The following is an 18,591-nucleotide window of genomic DNA, read 5'->3' as shown; positions in this document are numbered from 1 at the left end:
GGAGAGAGAGTACGGCTAGAAATAAAAGCTAGAGTCAGCCACAGCAAGGTGAGGATGGAAAGCGATTGGGTAGAGGGGCCATGGAGGAAGAGCTCAGCACGTGGTTTCTGTTTATGAGCCTCAAAGCAGAAGCCGTTCCCTCAAATGCTTATATTTACTTCCTATTCATTTTATTTCCCCATGAATTCTTTTTCCACATCCCTCTTATTTCTGGTTGGTTCTTCTTTCCTTATGTTTTCAGTTATACCCAATTTCCCCAAATATCTGCATTTTCTTACACCTAAAATGTTTATTTAGATGGACAAACAAAAAACCAAAAAATGAAGAATACCATCTTCCCCATCCCCCAGACATGGGTTTGTGTTTATTATTCTTTATAATTTCCATTTATAGTCATTGTTATTTATGGATAATCCACAATATTCCTTAGGGAAATTTCTTTAAGAAATGTCAAAAGAAGAATATGTTGCTACTGTTTCCCTCATTTTGTGCAGCAAGTGGGGTAAAGGGAGACACTGTCTTATCACACCTACTTCAAAATTATTCTAGATTGAGCAATCTGACCACAGTGTGTACCTTGGAAGGAGCATTTTTTTTAAGCCATGAAGGATTCTTTTTTTTTTTTTGAGGAAGATTAGCTCTGAGCTAACATCTGCTGCCAATCCTCCTCTTTTTGCTGAGGAAGACTGGCCCTGAGCTCACATCCGTGCCCATCTTCCTCTACTCTATATGTGGGACAACTACCACAGCATAGCGTGCCAAGCGGTGCCATGTCTGCACCTGGGATCCAAACCGGCAAACCCTGGGCCGCCAAAGCAGAATGTGACAACTTAACCACTGAGCTACCGGGCCAGCCCCAGTATTCGTTTTTTTTTGTATTCAATTAAAGGTGGGATTTTAAAGATTTATTTTAATAAGGAAAAGAAGAATAATTAAAACATATATAATAAAATTAACGGTTTCATATGTTGGTGTAGGAGTGCCTAAGTGTAATATATAGGAGCAAGGTATAAGTTCTTAACAGTCAGAATGGCTAAATTGTCAGTAGGGGTTTTTCAAACGCACATGGCAAATGTAAAGGACTTTCCAGGACTGAGGTCAAAGCTGTATAGGAGGTAACCAAGTATTGATGGAACCAGGGCACTTTTGGAAAGTGGAAGGCGGCGTTAGGAATAGTTGTGCACTGGGTCTGTTACGCACTGGGCCAAGCAGGACTTACGGCCACCCTAGTTCTAGACCCTAATAGTGGCTCACCGTCCACGTAATTCGAGGTGGAAAGACATGAAAGGAAGGCATTTCCTCCTTGTTCTGGCCTCCAAGTGGAAGTACTGTTTTGTTATATGAAATAAGGTGATTCAAGGGCCTGGGAACGCCGGAACGAGATGGTCTTAGCTGGGAGGCTTTTCCGGTTGCTGTTCCAGTCAAGGTGACGGTCTTTGGAGACGGTGCTGAGTGGATTCAGGGCCCAGCCCTGCAGGTACTTAATGACTTCAGTGTGGGCTTTTAATCTCCTGCCCAAGTGTTATCTTACCTGCCCAGACAAGCCCTTCACCATAACAGGAGAGTGTGGGAAAATTAACACCGCCGCCGGAGAAACCAGGCGAGGGAACAAACGTCTGAAGGTGGAAATGAATTGCATGAGCATTTATTTTAATACGGTCTGGAAACATACAACTTTTAATCTCTGGGCTGTTTAGGGCAAGCCCGGCACCCTTCCATGGAGGGAAAAAGGAAAAAGAGGATTGAAAACTATACAGAGCATGGCTATCTTTAATGCTGGAGTTAGCTATCAGGAAACCTGCTATGCTGAATATTAGAAAACGTTGACAGCAGTTTCACTTAACATGCGGTGACTCTGGCCTGGAGCGACTTCTTTGGCACCGGAGGAAATCAAGAGAATGAAAATAGCAGTCGTCAGGATTTGAAGTAAGCCACACATTATTACCATCTGTACATTTTGCAGACCTCTTGCAAAACCAGAAAGCCAGGACCCAGACTGGAGAGTAAGTATATTGAACTCTGGGGTGTGTTGTTAGATGGAAGAAACTCAGAAACTAGTCTCAATGTTTCAATACAAAACTTCATAAAACCGGACAATTTTTTTCTGGCGACAGTGGCCTAATAGTTCATTTGTCTAAAGTCTGGAACGTCAGGAGGAGTTATTGGTGTGCCTTCTGTGGGAGATACCATTGCTGTAAACTTTTGCTATACCAGGCCTTCATGCTTTCCTGATTCCTCTGTAAATGTAGAATTATTTGTAAATTACTCTCCAATTTCAGATTGTTCTTATACTATGTGTTTTTGTGTTCTTTCCAGAAACTTATGGGAAGGTCGTCCTGAAACACATTTAAGTGTTTGGAATAATGAATTGGTTCATCACTCTTATAGATCACTGACCTTAGACTTTTCTATTAATCATGCAAAAGAATATACTTTAGGATGAGCCGGCATTAAATATCTTTAGATTGGTTTTTTTGCCCTGTGTTTGATTGACATTATAATTTGAGCCAACAGCTAGATTCCTTACAGCTGAGACCTATTTAGAGACTAAACATAAAAGAAAAGTTTTAGATCGTGTGTGTACTTCATTCAGGACTTATATTTGTTCAGACATCTTAGACCTAAACTTATAAACTCTAGCCCTTGAAAAACTAGATTCACAGGGTGGGGGTGGGGGCATGGGATGGGATGGGAAGTGGGGAGATGAGCTTATTGTTTTTTATAAAAAGTGAATGTATGTTTTAAAATAATAAGCAGTGAATAAGAGAGACCCATTTATCTAAAAATGTTTACATGAAAAGAGTTAATCCTCTATAAATGGGACCATTAGGTAAATTATTTGACATCTCATGGAGAAATAGAAACTTTCTTATAAATGGGTTTGATATAGAGCACTGGAAATAAAATTTAATGGGATCATTTTAACTTGAAAATAGCAATTAATGACAGATTGCAGAAGTCAGCCAACTAATTGTCACTTAGTGCTTTTTCTATCCAACGCATATGGAAGATTGTTTATAAACGGAGTATTTTTTTTTAATGTGCATATGAATTTAGTGTAGTGCTTGGCAATTCTTGGCTAGTTTGGCAACATTAAAATCTTAGATCTTTATACTTAGACTTGTCTGCTGGATATGAAACATTCCGTGGATAGAGTTGTTCTTTCCGTGCAAGCCCTGAAATTGAAATGTTTAGCAAGAAAGTCTTCACCCCAATTTTTTTCTTTGGTAACTTAAAGTTCACAGAATAATCTAATAGAGAGCATTTGGCCAAATTAAAATGAGGAAGGGTGGGAATAGTTAATTTCCACACTTGTTTAACACTAGGTTAGCAAAGCAAGTTAAATCGTACACAAGTGTTTAATTCTGAAAAGTACTCGTCTCAACTGTTCTCTTTGCAGTTGAAGCGTGCGTTCAAGCCTCACGTCCTGCAGGTTGCTCTGTCATGTTAGCACAGCCCATTCCATTTCTTTAATTAATGATGCAGATTCTTAGTTCATAGGCTAGTCTTGGGGGAGTAATTTAGCATATGTGAAAGGGGCCGAGAGGCTGTCTGGACTCTTGGGTCCTATTTGATAAATTATTGCTTCAATATATTAAATGGACCCCAGTGTCCTAAAACGTTCATATAATTTCCACATGTTCACTTTTTCTTGCTGGAAAGTGTAACGTATGGCAAGAGTCACTTGGAAACCTAAGCTCATTATTGAAGAAAAACTAATGGTCATATGTTTAGCATACATTTTGAAAATATCTCAGTGTGGGAAAATCATTGGTAAAGTTTATTATGAATGTGTTTGTAATATACTTTTTATGTGTATGTAAGCATCTTCAAACTTAAGAGCAAAAGTGCTAAACAGGCCTAGTTGATTTCTCCTCTTGCAAAATACGTGTGAGCCAACAACAGACTTTTATTCAGCAGAATGTATGGTTGGAATTACGTGTGGAGGAATGTTAATGATTTGTCTGGACGTGTGCGGATGGAGGGCAAATGCGGGCCCCTCGCCTCCATCCTGCCTTCTTTTCGAAGTGGCATTCGGCATTTTAGCTGCCTAGTGGTGCCAGCTTGATAGGAATCTTGAGTTCCTCTCACAAATTCTGGGAATGCTCTGGTCTCAGCTGCTCCAGTGTGGGTCAGGAGCAGGGCAAGCTTAGCTGAAGCCAGCAGCTGCCTTGGCAGGTCTGTTCTGAGTCAGCTTCCGATCTAGGGTTTCATTCCTGGCCTTGCTGGGGGCTCCCTGAGTGGTTTCTGTGGAGTCTTGCCGCAGGCACGTACCTCTCACAGAAATGCCCTAAGTGTACACCCTGGGATCCCAAACAGGCCAGTCATGGAGATAGTCTCCATTCAACAGAAGGACAGCCCAGGGATCCGCCTGCAAACGCCTTGACTAAAGCTGCCGCTGCTGTCAACCGTCTGTCCCCAGCAGACTTGCAGCTAATGGTAGGATGGCGCACGTGAATGTCTCCTTGCGATTAGCTGGCATGGATCCTGGGGGATGATAACTCCCTTGCCCAAGTATAATGGAGTGTTTCGCTGTTAGGGAGGAAGGGAAGGAAGATGTCAAGGTGTCACTTTAAAAATAGTGTTTTTTGCAGTAGTGTCTGTTTAAAAGGTATTGCCTGTGTATTCATGTCTGTAGCTGCATTCTCTTTGGCACCTATCCTATGGGATTTAAGCAGTCACCTACCAAATCTTATGGAGAGTTTCCTGTGGAAAGCCCCAAAGTTTTGGTGTAGGCCATCTAAAGGAGGAGAGAGGACCTGGGCAGCAGCCGTGTGTGAGAGGAGGGTATGATCAGAGCTAAATGCTGTGCTGTAGGCGGGGAGGGCTACCGCTGTAGGCGGGGAGGGCTCCCGCGGTTTAGAGGACACGGAGATCAAACGATCTTCCTGTTCCTTCTCAAGGGGAATCCTGGTGCCTCCCATGAGGCCTTCCCATTCAAGCCAGCTCCTGCTGCCGCGTCCTCGACTCTGCCTCCTGTATACTAACCTCTGCGGTCTCCTTCTCTGATTCTGAAGTTCTGCCCTGACTCAGCTTCTCCTTGAGCTGTGTTGTTTTAGCTCTTCAGCCCACAGCTTGGAAGACTGCTGCTCTCACTCATTTTGTTTTCTTCCTCAAATTATTCTCCCCCGAAGCATCAGTCTCCTTGTAATTGATGACCGTTTTTCCAGTGCTGTCTGCTCTAACTCTCGGCCACAGTGGTCACTGTGGGCCTCCTTTTCTATTTTTCCAGCCCCCTGCGCTTGGTTTCTGGAAAGTCGCATTGTCCTTGTTTGCGTCTGTTTTGCTCCTGTCGTGTTGGCAGCACTGCTCCCTCCCACGCTCCTGTGAGTATTTCTGAAGTTTCAGTCCCGCCTAGCTCCTTTTTCTCGCTCTCAGATGTTTCACCCTCTCTACCTAGTTTAGCTCTCACCTTAGAGGATTCAGTAATCCACTTCTCACACGTGTTTTGAGTACCTACTATGCACCAGGGATCCATCTGGGCGTTGAGGGTGGAATGACAGGACAGGTGGGTCCCTGCCTCGTAGTCTGTGGTCTTGTGAGGAAGAGAGACACGTAAATAGGTCACCTCAGCACAGCCTGCAAGTTGCCCCACTAAGAGGAATATGGCTCCTGGGGGAACCCGTGGAGGGGCACCCATCCTGACCTGGGGTAGGGGAGTGACTCCTAAATCTACGGTTACCTGGGGCCCTCCCTCTTGAACTTTAGTCTCTGTTGGATGACCTGTCACTGCTTCAAGCAGACCAAGTCTAAGAGGAAATTATTTTTCCTCTAAGCTAATTGCCCTCCATCCTGGCCCATTTCTGGCACTGTAACCAGCCTCTCCCCGACTTACTTAGGCTGAAAATCTGGGAGTCACACCAGAGTCCTGATTTCCCTTAAAATCCTCACGTAGTCAGCCACGCGCTTCTGTCAGCTCTTCCCCTGTAATTGGTCTCAACTCTACGTCCTACTTTCTATTCTCATTGCCCCCGCCTGTGGCCAAATCCTTACCGCCTCCTTCCTGCACTATTTAATATTTGTAAATGGGCTATTGACTTATTCACAGGAAATTTAAAAAAATTACCCAAGTGGTTCATGTTTGTGGTAGAAAAAATTAGAAAATACAGATAAACAAAGAGAAAGAAAGAAAGAAGGGAAAAAAATCACATATTTCATCACTGAGAATAACATTTCTATTAATGGTCTGATATTTATCCTTCTAAACTTTTCTCTATGGTATCTATATATCTAAATATTCTCTTAAATAAAAATGTGGAAAATATCTTACAAATTGTGATTCTGTTATCTATCTTGTTTTGTAGCCTACTTTTTTGTAATTAACCTATATGGTTGCTTTTCTGTATCAATAGAATTATTTGTAATAATTTATCATAGCTGTGTAGTACCTTGAAATAATTTGTGTTTTAATCTGTATTCCATTTCACTGTATGAATACACCACTGCTAAGTAATCTTCTTAAAACTTTTTCATTCTTGCTGTTTTTCTGTGGAAAAAACAGTGACTTCCTATTTCCTATACACGCACACACTCTCCTCTTTATATCGGTGGGTTTTTCTCACTTTCTCGGTCTTCAGTCTTCCTTTCCTCATCAGGAATAAGATATTTAGACCACAGTGTGGTGGTGATCATACATGAGCGCCTCATATTGTCTTTCTTTCAGGAAGGCAGGGTCCTGAGGATGATGGACGGCCCCTTCTTGGGATGTCCATGGCGCCTCACTCAGCATCTTGCCCTCCTTCGGGCCATTCTCTCTCTCTCCGTTGTTGTCCAGGTGTCCTGGGGCTACAGATGTGACCAAGCCACCTCTGAGTTCTGGCTCCTGCTGCAGTGAGAGTGAGAGACAGCCGTGTAGACGGACAAATACAATATGGCAGGACCATGGTGCTGTGGGAGCTAAGGGCTCTGATGCGGTGACATCGGAGCTAGTCTTGAAGTGCGATGGGCACTTAGAGAATTAAGTTGGCAGTGATCAAAGAGAACAAAGGTAGTTAGGACATACAGGGTGTGGGAAGGGGAGGCACTGGATGGAGCTAGGCCTGGAAGTCCACAAAATGGGGCGTGGTGGGCAGCCCTTGGAAGGAAGGCGGGGAGCCAGATTGGGTGTTGGTGTTGGTGTGGCCATGACAAGAAAGAGATGGCAGGTCTGAGGTTGAAGGCTTGTCCAGGGAAGTCTCAGTCCCCCCAGCAGACAGTTTTGATTAGGCAAATTAAATGGTAAAGCACAGAAAGCCAGCATGATCCTTGCTCCCCAGGAGCTCATAATGGAAACCAAGATAAATGTCTACATTTTTATGATTTAGATATTATAAGTCAGATCCTGAAACCCCAATGTTACGGGGCATTCCAAACTGTTTTATTGAACTGACTAGATTTTTTTTCCCTCGTATACGAAAAGACTCGAAAGCTTTTTTTGATACCTAGGACTTTCTTTTCATTGTCATAATATTCCTCCTCTTAGGATTAGTTCATGTCAGTTACATTCACTGATATAAAGGCAGATTATAATGTGTGTGTGTTTACACATTTGTCAACATATTAAAGCCAGGGAAAAATCTAACTATACCTCTCCAGGGAAGAGGCCAAAAACGTTTTTGCTGTTCAAAGATAATTCATAATTCTACAATTAAACATCGGTGTCCCTTTAAAATCACATCTCTTTTTGCTAATGTCTATACCTATTTTGTATCTAGTTCGCTGTGCATTTTTAAGTCAAAGAAAATAACTTGCTCCAGTTTTCAAAGGAGACAAGGAATTAATTCAAGCTTCACAAATAGAATCACAGTGTTTTAAACTGTGAGGGACCTTCCACATGGTCTTTCCTCCTCATTTTGCTGAAAAGGGAACTGAAGCCCTCGGAGTGAAGCAATTTGCCCAAAGTGACACGGCTAATTAGCAGCTCAGCCAAAAGCCGAATCCAGGACTTCTGGCTTCCAGTCCTGTGACCTTTCCACTACTTTGTGCCGCCGCCGCGATCCTAGTTTAAAAACAAAGAAAAGAAAAAGGAAAAAAAAAAAAAGTTGGAGAATTGGGCTGACACATTGCTTTAATTTTCCTCCCTCTTTATAGAGTGTGAAAAATCCTGATGTACTTTAAAAGAAACATTTAAAAATGTATCCAGACTTGTAAAGAAGATCAGGAATATTTGTGATATGCTAATTAGAAAGTATCTATTTATGCAAGAAATGGAAAACTCGGCAGAGGGAGAGAGATGCTATTCAGAGTAACTTAAGAATTACTTCAAAGGTAGGACAAAAGAGTGCTCTTTTTATTTATTTGATAATGTGTGGCTGCCATCAAATTTCTGATAGGGTCTGACGCCTTGCTAATAAACCCCATAGAAACTGGGGAAATCTGTCAGACACATGGAAGGAAAAGCAAACGATTTCATTTCATCTGAGTTTCCTCGGGTGTAAGTCAAGCCCTTTCTCGTAGTACTGGCCTGCCAGACTTCTTCCTGTAGAGACTTGTCATTGCACCATTAGTCATTCACAAAGGGATTATGTTTTGGCAGCCACGCTAATCACGCCAAGGTGACCGTCTGTTTGGAGAAACAAATCCTTCTCAGTTGATGTTACGGTACGCTAATCCAGCGAATTTCAAAGTGTGTTTGCTCCCCGCGACCGCTTATTTCTCCAACTCTCTCCTAACTAGAAGTGCTGTTTCTTCCAAAGAAGTTCTAAGTAGCCTGAGGAGAAATACCAGAACTTGGTCAGATTTCAAATTCAGGAGCAGACATGAGCCCCCACATCAGAGAAGAAGCTGTCCCCACCCTGGGGAGTCCAGAGAATCCCCAGGTGAGAGTTGACTGTCCTGTCACCTGGCCAGGTCCTCACCCATGCTGCTCTGGGGCAGACAGTGCCCTTTCTGCCCACTGTCTGCATTGGGACCAGAATAGACCACTTTTGGTGTGTTTGATGCACAGATGAAGTTCGTCTGGCTGTGGCGGTCACAGGTACCTGAGGAGGAGAGGAGAAGGGGAGCATTCAGCCCCTCTCGCCTGAGACAGCCTTTAGGTAGAAAAGGTCATGGGGAAAGATAGCAACACCTTGAAATGCACGTCCTGACTTTAGAAGTGACTTTCAAGCAGGGTTTAATAGAACATTTGTGTGTTTTAGAATTCGAACAAACTGCTCGGCGATCCCGGCTTTGTTTGCTAGCTCTATGAGCATGAACAAGATTCTTGTTCTCTGTGCACCTCAGTGTCTTCATCTGTAAAATGGGTTGTGATGATTCCTTATAGGGTTTTTCTGAGGATTCGATGTGATGACATAGATGAAGTGGCTAACAGAGAGTAGGGCTCCTCCAAAATAGGAACAATTATCATTATTCCTATATTCATGATTATATAAACACCAATACAACAAAAGCCATTTTAATTTAAATCAAGACCCAAAAGAGGGTGAAATGTAAATTTGCAGCTCAAGGAATTATCGCAAAGTGAACGCACCCCGTGTACACCATCCAGGAATAAACAAGAGCATCAGCGGTGTCACAGAAGCCTCCTCGTCCCTCCCCGTCTGCACGACTCCCCCTCCCCTCCCGCCAAGTAGCCATTTGCCTAAACTTCTGTTACTCACGGATGTTCATTGAGAATCTCCTGGATTCCAGGTACTAGGCCCCCATGGAAAGGCAGCCAGCATTCTTGTCCTCCTGGAGCTTACATTCCAGAGGGAGGAGCCAGACAACAAAAATGTGCATGAATAAATTCATAAGATGATTACAGATGGTGCTAAGTGAGATGAAGAAAATAAGGTAGGTTGGTGGGCTGGAGACTGGCCATCAGAGGTTCCTTCTGAAGGGTGGTCAGGGAAGGCCCTTCTGCAGAAGTGACCTTTGGGAAGACCTGAGGAGGAGCAGCCATGCAGAGAGAGAAGCCGGAGGTCTTCAGACGTGTTTGGAGAACAGGAAAAAGCCCAGAGGGGTGGAGAGAGTGGTCCTTGAGTAGGCAGGGTCCACATCATGAGCGCCTGAGAGACCACGGGAGAAAACTGGGTCTTGTTCTAATTGAAATGGGTTTGATTATCAACTGTAATCAGTGCCGTGAGAGGAACAAAGTACTGAGGAAATTCAGAAGAGGCGGAGATTGTGTGCACTCCTTTCCCTCGTAACAGTGACTTGCTGAGGACTGGGTAACACGTTGTCCTTTTATCAAGCGCGCTCCCACATGGGGTCTCCACGGAGCCTCCTGACCACCCTGTGAGGTCCACAGAGAGGTCTGATTACTTCCTGTTAGCGGTGAGACAGTCGAAACTGCGAGGCTTAAGGCTTGTTGCAGAACCTTTTTACCACACCAAAGAGCCCACTGATCATCACATTTGGATTATTAATGTCATAATGGCTCAGCATCTTCCTAAGAAACGGATTAACTCCTGCAGGGGACAGGTAGTCTCCTGTCTTCCAAAAGGTTATTTCTGGAACATCAGTCACATACACATCCGTCGCATGCAGTACTCGTGCCAAGAAGGGGTCCTGGGTTGAGTGAATGTGGTCATGGTGCACAGTGCCCCCTCCCTCCAGACAGTCCCAGTGTAAAATGTTGTAAAGGCTCTGAGAAGTTCTGCAGTAAAGAAATATATTAACCTTGCCATTTCCCACACCTGCCTGTGGAACGGCGTCCATTGACATCTCAAGGAATGTAAGTTCTGGAAATGCCATTTGGAAAAGGCCAGCCCAGAGAGTTGCTATTTAGTGTTTACTAAATGGTCTCCTGAAAGGGTTCAATTATTTTCTGAGCCTGGAACTCCTCTCTCTGTGAAAGGATTAGAAACCACATTTGTAAAGCACTTCCATATGCTTAGCACGAAGAACCTGGATCAATGGAGATTCCAAGTGTTGAAAATCATAAATCCACTCCTGTTTTGAACACTAATGTTAATTACTTTGCCCTTTGAACTCAAAGCATTTCCATTAGTATTGTGCTTATACTTCCGGATTCTAGGATGCCAAAGCAGAAACCAGTCTTATCTGGTTTGAAAAATAAATGTTCTAAACCGTGCGTGGCTTTGATTTGGGATTATTATCTACAAGGATAGATGTTTACATAGAAAAGAGTCCATTTATAGATCATTTGCAACCTTCTCTACCTGTTTCCATACAGGCTCCTCTGCTTTTATTTTTTTTTTCCCTCTTATCTGGGGATTTACACAACCGTCTCTGAACTTGCAAGAAATGTTTGTGAGAGATGTTCCGAGAAACCCCAGTGAACTCTGGCAAAGTTTGTGGAAACATGCCTGATTCACTTCTAACTTCAGCTTTATAATTCCTCACAGATTTTCACATCTCTTCACACCTGTGGTTCTCTCCACAGCCCAGCTCCAGCGCCATCTGTGTTGTCTTCTTCATTCTGTTAACTCTGTGGTCTACACTTTTTAAAAATGTGAATGTTACTTTATTTTAATACTCTGCATTGCCTGGAATTCAGCATCTCTTAGATTAGGTTCTCAAAACAAAATTTTTGAAATAGGAAGAAAGGGGTAAATGGGGCTCTTTAATGCAGGACTTCTCAGTGCCTTTAGTATTCTCATATGCTTTGTTAATCTCTAGAAGAGAGAAAATAATATTTTCCCAACTTGTTTAACGACAGAACCTCTACTTCAACCTCTTTTAATAGCAACTTGTAGGAATGTTATTCTACAAATCCTGCTTTGGAAAATGCTATCCTAGAATCAAACCCAAACTTCTCAACCTATATTTTCCTTAATCACTCCTCCAGCATTACCCCTTTGATGATGTGTCTCAGCAAAACTAATTGTTTTGTAATCCTCCTAAAAAACATTTCCCCACTTTTAGTCTCTTCTCATGAAACCCCATGGTCTCTTCTCCATGGATCTAATGATGTTTCCTTGCGAATCTGGAATGCTTTCTTTCCTTTTCTTCTGCACCTTTATGAGCGCTCACAGTCCTTCAAATCCCAGCTCCTCTGGGGAGACTTTCTTGACCACCACAATCCACAAAGCATCTCTCTTAGAGCTGTTATCATCTGTACCACACCTTCAGCCGGTGTTATGAATGTTTACTGCCTTGTGGTTTATCCCATATGTGCTCTCTCTGCTCCTGGAGGCTAAAACCTCATTGTGTGTGTGTGTGTGTGTGCTGTTTACTCTCCAGTTGAGCTTTGTGTGCAGTGGAAAGTCCATCGAATGAAAGGGACACCTTACAGTTTGCTTTGAAGCCTGAGTATTCATTCTGTCTTCCTGGATGCTAGGATGGAGTGAGGAAGGACTGTTGGTTTACCTACCTCTTGGTCCATGAGGTGGACAGAGGCTGTAGAAAAGGAATGAACAGTTGCTGCAGAAATTGCAGCAAACATATTAAGCTCATTGAGGGTGCCAGGCTCTGTGAGTAAAAAGCACTGTTATTTTCCCTAAATGAGCTTGCAGTCTGTTGGGGGAGATATATACAATTTAATAAAAGGCCATGCTCGTGGTACCACAACCATTATAGGAATACGGAATGGAGGGTGGTTAATGTCGCGTGAGGTGGGCTGCGGGAAGGCAGATACAAGGAATTTAAGGGACAGAAAGAAAAACTTTCACGAAAGAGGAGATAATGATTTAGGCTAAAAGAATGAGAGGAATTAGGAGTTTGGAAGGCAGACAGGCGGGAAAGGAGATCCCAAGCAGAGGGAAAAAGTAGCATAAATGAAGGCTAGAAGACTAGAAAACCTTGGCGTGTAGGCTGCGTGGGGAGCATGGTGGAGACAAAGGTAGAATTTTGGGGGGTCATGGGGTGGAAGACATTTTACCACTTAGGTGTGGAGAGGTCATTAAAACAAGGTTTAAGCCAGTAAGTGATGGGGTCAAATTTATGCTTTAGGAAAAGCGGAAGAAGGAGTCGACTACAGATGAGGAAACTGAGATGGCCATGGATCCAATTACCTGACTTATTCCCAGCAGATCTGGGTGTAAGGAGTAGAGAAAATTGGCACCTTAGTTGGGGGACAGGAGGATGCACATGAGGGTGACCATTTTCTTCCAAAGGGGATTTCGTTTCCTTTGGGGAGTAGATAATGCAGGAGGAGTCTTCAGCTCTTACTGTCTGCCTTCGAGAGACCGCACCTTTGTGTGCTCTCTGATAACAAGTGCCCAGCCCGTTCAAGAAGTCGAGCTCACCCTGAGCCTATGCTTTCCTTGCCTGAAGACCTGATTGCTGATTTCCCACGTGGTCTCTCCCTCCAGTTTGTTTAACTGGCAGCCTCCAAGATATCAGATTATAACGAGTGAGGAAAGAAGGTTCTCCATGGAGAACCTGTTCTGATGCTCTTAACATCCTGTTTCTCCTGGTGTTATGAGTGGGATGGTTCAGTCTTCAGAGCTTCAGGGCGTGATTTAAGAGCCATCTGTTTTAATCAGGCATTTTGGGTGATTTATGGGGAAGAGGATAATGTGGGGGAGGGGGCTAGTCTATCCTATATTCTCCTAATTAGATCAGAATTCTTGTGTAAGTGCCAGAGGCCCAGGCAATGATGTGTTTTACTATTTGATGTCGTTGTTTTTCCTTTCATTGCTTTTTAGGTAAAAGTTTCAAAGCCCCTTATTAGTGTTTCTAAAACTGCAACAATTTGTGTTTTTGGAACTCTCAGCCTTTTGTTTTTTTACCTAAAGATTACTGAGTCTTCCATACAGTATTTATTTTATGCATATACTGCCTCACTCCATGATAAAAGTAGTTTGCAGTTTTATAGTACTTACTATGTTCAAGGAATTATTCTACATGCTAGATGTATACAGATTCATCTCATTCTCCTATGGTGTTATCACCATACTATAGATTAGGAAACTGAGAGAGACAGAGGTCATAGTGAAAGGAATGGTACAGCTGAGAGCTGAACCCAGGCGTCCAGGTCCCCAGTCTGTGCGCATAAACACACCACTATATTGCCTGTCCTCAGATAATTTTCACATTTGCTGCAGTGTAGAATGACCGTGCTAGTGCCATTTTTCTAAAACAATAATGTATAAATTTTAACTAATGTTCCAGATACGAATGATGCATTTCCCACTACGTTTATCCCTTTCCTTCCCAACCATTCTTGTGGAAAATACAAATGCCATAAAAAGTTGCCAGGTGGCCTTGGCTTGTAGGACGTGGTGGAGTCAGTGGAGTAACTTGAAAGTCAAAAGAAGTGAGCTTCAGTATTAGCATCGACTCAGCCAAGCTGTTGGCTCTTGTCCAAGTTAGCTTTTCTGAGCTTCTTCCCTATGTGTAAGGTGATTTCAGCCTTGAAGTCCCGTGAAGCCGTCACACAGAACAGCAGAGAGAAGGGTCTTTGGCTGCCTTTGAGAGATGCTGAGTCAGGGCTCGTTCCTTTCAGGCTGACCAGACCTTGTCGAACTTTCCTGAAAAGTGTGGAGCCAGGCAGAGCAAGACTGAGAGTCACCCAAAGAATCATGATCTGTGGAGAAGATTCATCCTGTACTCATGTGTTATTTTTTTCTGTCATTTTCATAGAGTTATGTTCTTTTCCAGATTATACGTTACTACCTTTTGGAATTTTGTCACTGTTTCCGGTTAGTACAAGCATGATCATCACTCACAGAAGGGACAGAGGTTAAAGGAGCTTGCATTTTTTTTTTCTCTTGTTGGTTTTGTTTATGAATCAGATTTAACTTGAGCCCAACATCTTGACAACACTTAGGTTTAACTGGCGACCAGTGTGCTCAATGGGAATAATGTTGGAGAAGCTCTGACTTTGATATCGGATTGTTGTTCCCATTCTGAAGTTAATATTTGATCTGTAAGATTTCTCTTTGGTTTCTCATAGTATTACTGATTGAAATGTGCTCCTGTACAAAAAGGATACAAGAGGGGCCCACCCCACGGCCAAGTGGTTAGTTTCGTGGGCTCTGCTTTGGTGACCCAGGGTTTCACCAGTTCGGATCCTGGGCACGGACCTAGCATGGCTCATCGGGCCGTGCTGAGGCAGCGTCCCACATAGCACAACCAGAGGCACTCACAACTAGAATATACAACTATGTACTGGGGGGCTTTGGGGAGAAGAAGAAATAAAAAAGGATATGAGAGTCTCATATGTTGTTTGCATCAAAAAAGACGTATTTTGTTGTATAGCATTTTGTGCTTTCTTTGGGACCCCCTTCTTATTGCTCTTCCTCAGTTGAACTTTTCTTCATGTTATTTGAAAAATCTAGGAATAGAGTAAAATTTAGGCATGTGTAAACGTTTAATCACCTGGGCCTTCTAGTCAGTAGTAGAAGTCTTTGAAGTTGGTTTTCTTATAGCTAGTATATTTAGGCCACCAGTTTGGTTATAAATTAAACTTTCTCCATTGCTGTCTTGATAGACTCAAACTCTGCACTCACTTTAAGGTATAAAATGTCAGCTCATGGATAGCTGGGGGGAGGTAAAGTAGGGAATAGGTCTAAATATAGTAAATGAAATGATCAGCATATTTTATTTTGTAAATTTACATCACTAGATGTTGAAGCAATTCCTCCTCACATTTGATATATGTGGTGTACATTAGAGAAAAGAAAAAAAAGCTATCTTTTGTTTATAGTTCTTTTTCCCATGAATGGAAGCTATTTTATGTGTCAAGGGATTGGTGGCTAAACTTTCTGTCGCTGTGTTTTGGCTCTGGAACCACCTATAAATGTCTTTATAAGATTTCAGTAGATCAAGATGGATGTGTGTCCACCATCCATACATATTCCACATGCACGTTCCCCGAATGGTTAGAGAATGGTTTTGGGTTTTTTTTTTTTTCCTAAGGAAGATTTGCCCTGCACTAACATCCATTGCCAGTCTTCTTATTTTTTAGCCTGGGGAAGACTTGCCCTGAGCTAACATCTGTGCCATTCTTCCTCTACTTTGTATATGGGTCACCGCCTCAGCATGGCTGATGAGTCGTGTAGGTCTGTGCCTGGGATCCAAACCCATGAACCTGGGCTGCCAGAGTGGAGTGCACCGTAGTTTAACCACTTGCCATGTGGCCGGCCCCTAGAGAACAATTTTTCTTTAAACTTCCACTTTCCTTTACTAATAGCACTTTAGGAAATTTCACCAAAATTCTGATTGATTTTGAAAATCCCAGATTGCCTTTCAAACTTACCAAGACTATTTGCTGAGGGTTTAAAGAGAGATTTCAAAAATATGACATAGAAAGAGAAGATGAAAGAATAGACATTGTTGAGCCCAAGAGCCCAAGGAGCAAAGGCCAAGATGGTGAAGGGTGGACGTGTTACATCCTGGACAGAGCTACTGAAGACAACAGGGCCAAATGAGCTTTCAGTGAATTTGTCTCATTTTTTCTTGGTCAGATCATCATCAAAAGTATATAAAAATGTCACAGTCAGAGCAGTGGCCCATCCAGCCATGATCCTGCTTTACACTGGGACTGGCTGTTACCTCATCTTGGTCATCCCGAGCAGGGGTTTCCTTTGATAACTCCAGGTCCCTTCCCCATCCAGCCTCTTGTCTCCCGTAGTTGATTCTTGGCTTGTGCAATTACTCTTAGTCTGTTGATGTTCACTGAGCCCCTTTGCTGGTCCAGGTTCTGTGCTGGGCTCCGGAGATACAGAGGTGAATAGCTTCTTCCCAAGGATATCTCACAGCCCTGCGGAGGGAAAGAGACGGAAGCAATTTATCACAAAATGCCCATGCTAGAATAGACCACCTCCCGAGTGCTAGGGATGCAGAAGGAGGAAGTGATTGCTTGAGAGAGTCAGAACTCCTCCAGCTTGTTATTCATGTAGTTGGAAATTTGTATGATAGGGAATCAAATTAACATGCCGTGTCAGCTGATGCCTTTCAGACATTAGTGTGTATCTGAGGTTTGGGATTTGGGCACTCGCTCAGGAAGTCTGTATTTACCCTAGATGCCTCTCTTCGACATTCTCACCATGACTGCAGCCTCTCAGTGGCATCTGAGGTGAAATGTTAGGCAAACATTTGGACATCAGGCCAATAAATCACAGAGACGATTTTGCTAATCAAGTGTGGTGACGTTTTTAGAGAAGACACTGGAATCCCAGAGAGCTGTGGATGCTCATTTCTTCACGTCCTTCCTGCCCCTATGGGTGGGATACCGGAAGACCTGTCTGTGTCTTAGTAGGTCATCTGGGGATGCTGGTGAGGCGGTGGAACCGACTCCAAAGACAGATGTCATCATTGACAAAGGACATCAGAAATGTCATGGCCACCCAGGTGCAGGTGAAAATCCTAGGAAAATAAAGAACTGATAATTAACCTAGAAGGCAGCGTATTCTAGTAGCTCTGTGGTCCTGATTGCTGAGAGGGACTCAGATGCTTAATTTTCCTCTTGAATGCAGCAAGGCGAGTCTTTTACTCCAATTCAAGACCTTATGGAATATGGCAAACCCTCAAATAAGTGGAAATAAGGTGTCGGGCTTAACTGAATTTTCTGGCTTATTAAGAGTAAACCCTTTTGTTAAGACGAAACCATTTTATTTAGAAAAAGAGTAAACCCTTTTATTAAAAAGTAAAACTTTTTTTTTTTTTAATTCTCTGCTGCTGTCCATGAAAATGTGTCTTTAATACAATACAGTGAAAACTCTTGAATCTTTTTTGGTTTATTTGGTGTTTCGAGGATTTCCCCACGTTCATCGGACTTTGGTATCAATTCTCCTGGTGAGACAGGAGAATGTAGCTCTTGGAAATTTAGATTATTTTCTGTAACTTTAAACAACTAAACATGTACCAATTATGTATTTATTTGCTATGTGAAGGTTCCGATTAGTGAAATTAAAGTTTACCAGTACAGTATGACGTAGGCTGTTTTTAATCTACACGTCCAACACAAGAAGGCAAGCTCTCCTATCTTACAACGCAGCTTTGCCACCAAAAAGAAAGAAAATAGACAATAGAGAAAATAGAAACTACTGCTTAATAATACTGTCAGAGTCATTAAATGGGGCTGGAAACGGACTGTCATTGAAAGCTATTCAGAGTCCGTGTCTGTTATCAGTGCTGTGTACAGATGGATGGGTAGAAACAGCTGTTCTTAAGGGATTTCTAAATTCTTTTTTTACTGCATCCGTAGGAATCCTGTGAAAGGTGAAAAACTATCAGGTATCACCTTTCCAGCTTGCTAAGTTAAATTTTCATCATAGAGATGATTTGTATTACTGTGTCTATATACCACATGATTCCGCTTGTGGTAATGAATATAGGAAATATTTTCACTCCTTGGGTTAAGTCAGTAAAGGTGAAATTTGGAATAACTGTCAGCATACTCAGAATAGCCGTTTATCACACTATTAATTTGTTAACTTGGAATTTGCCTTTATTAATTTTGGCTTCACAGACTTTAAATTATGTGATTATTTGGATAAAAGTTGGACTAGGGTGACGTCTGTGGGAATTTTGAAAATTGTTAGATGATATAATTGTATAAATAGAAACAGTCAGTGATTATTTTAAAGCTCCTTCAGGGACCATGCTTTGGAAGTTCCCCTACACTTGAAAACATTGATGAGCTGTTTAAAAACTCTTCCTCTCAATCTAAAGGAACCCTGGCGATGGTTTGCTTTTCTTGCTGCTTTTTTGTGATGTATTAACTCCAGGCTTTATTTTGGCAGGACCAAGGACTCAGCTTCTGATGAACAGAGA

The 18,591-nt window shown here is 42.6% G+C and overlaps 1 protein-coding gene across 2 annotated transcripts in view; it reads left to right on the top strand.

The window, feature by feature from the left end:
• Nucleotides 1–1,577: 1,577 nt before the first annotated feature.
• Nucleotides 1,578–18,591, top strand: part of STOX2 (storkhead box 2) — a 154,479-nt gene continuing 137,465 nt past the window's right edge. The window contains exon 1 of one of the 2 annotated variants that reach the window (XM_070253233.1): nt 1,578–2,003. The gene's annotated coding sequence lies outside the window, so the exon portion shown is untranslated. The remainder of the gene's footprint in view (nt 2,004–18,591) is intronic. The other variant, XM_023630422.2, reaches the window with a different exon arrangement.

This window comes from Equus caballus, chromosome 27 (assembly GCF_041296265.1).
Source record: "Equus caballus isolate H_3958 breed thoroughbred chromosome 27, TB-T2T, whole genome shotgun sequence".
NCBI lineage: Eukaryota > Metazoa > Chordata > Mammalia > Perissodactyla > Equidae > Equus > Equus caballus.
The sequence above is the reverse complement of the archived record's forward strand: the minus strand, read 5'-3'. Positions and strand labels throughout refer to the sequence as shown.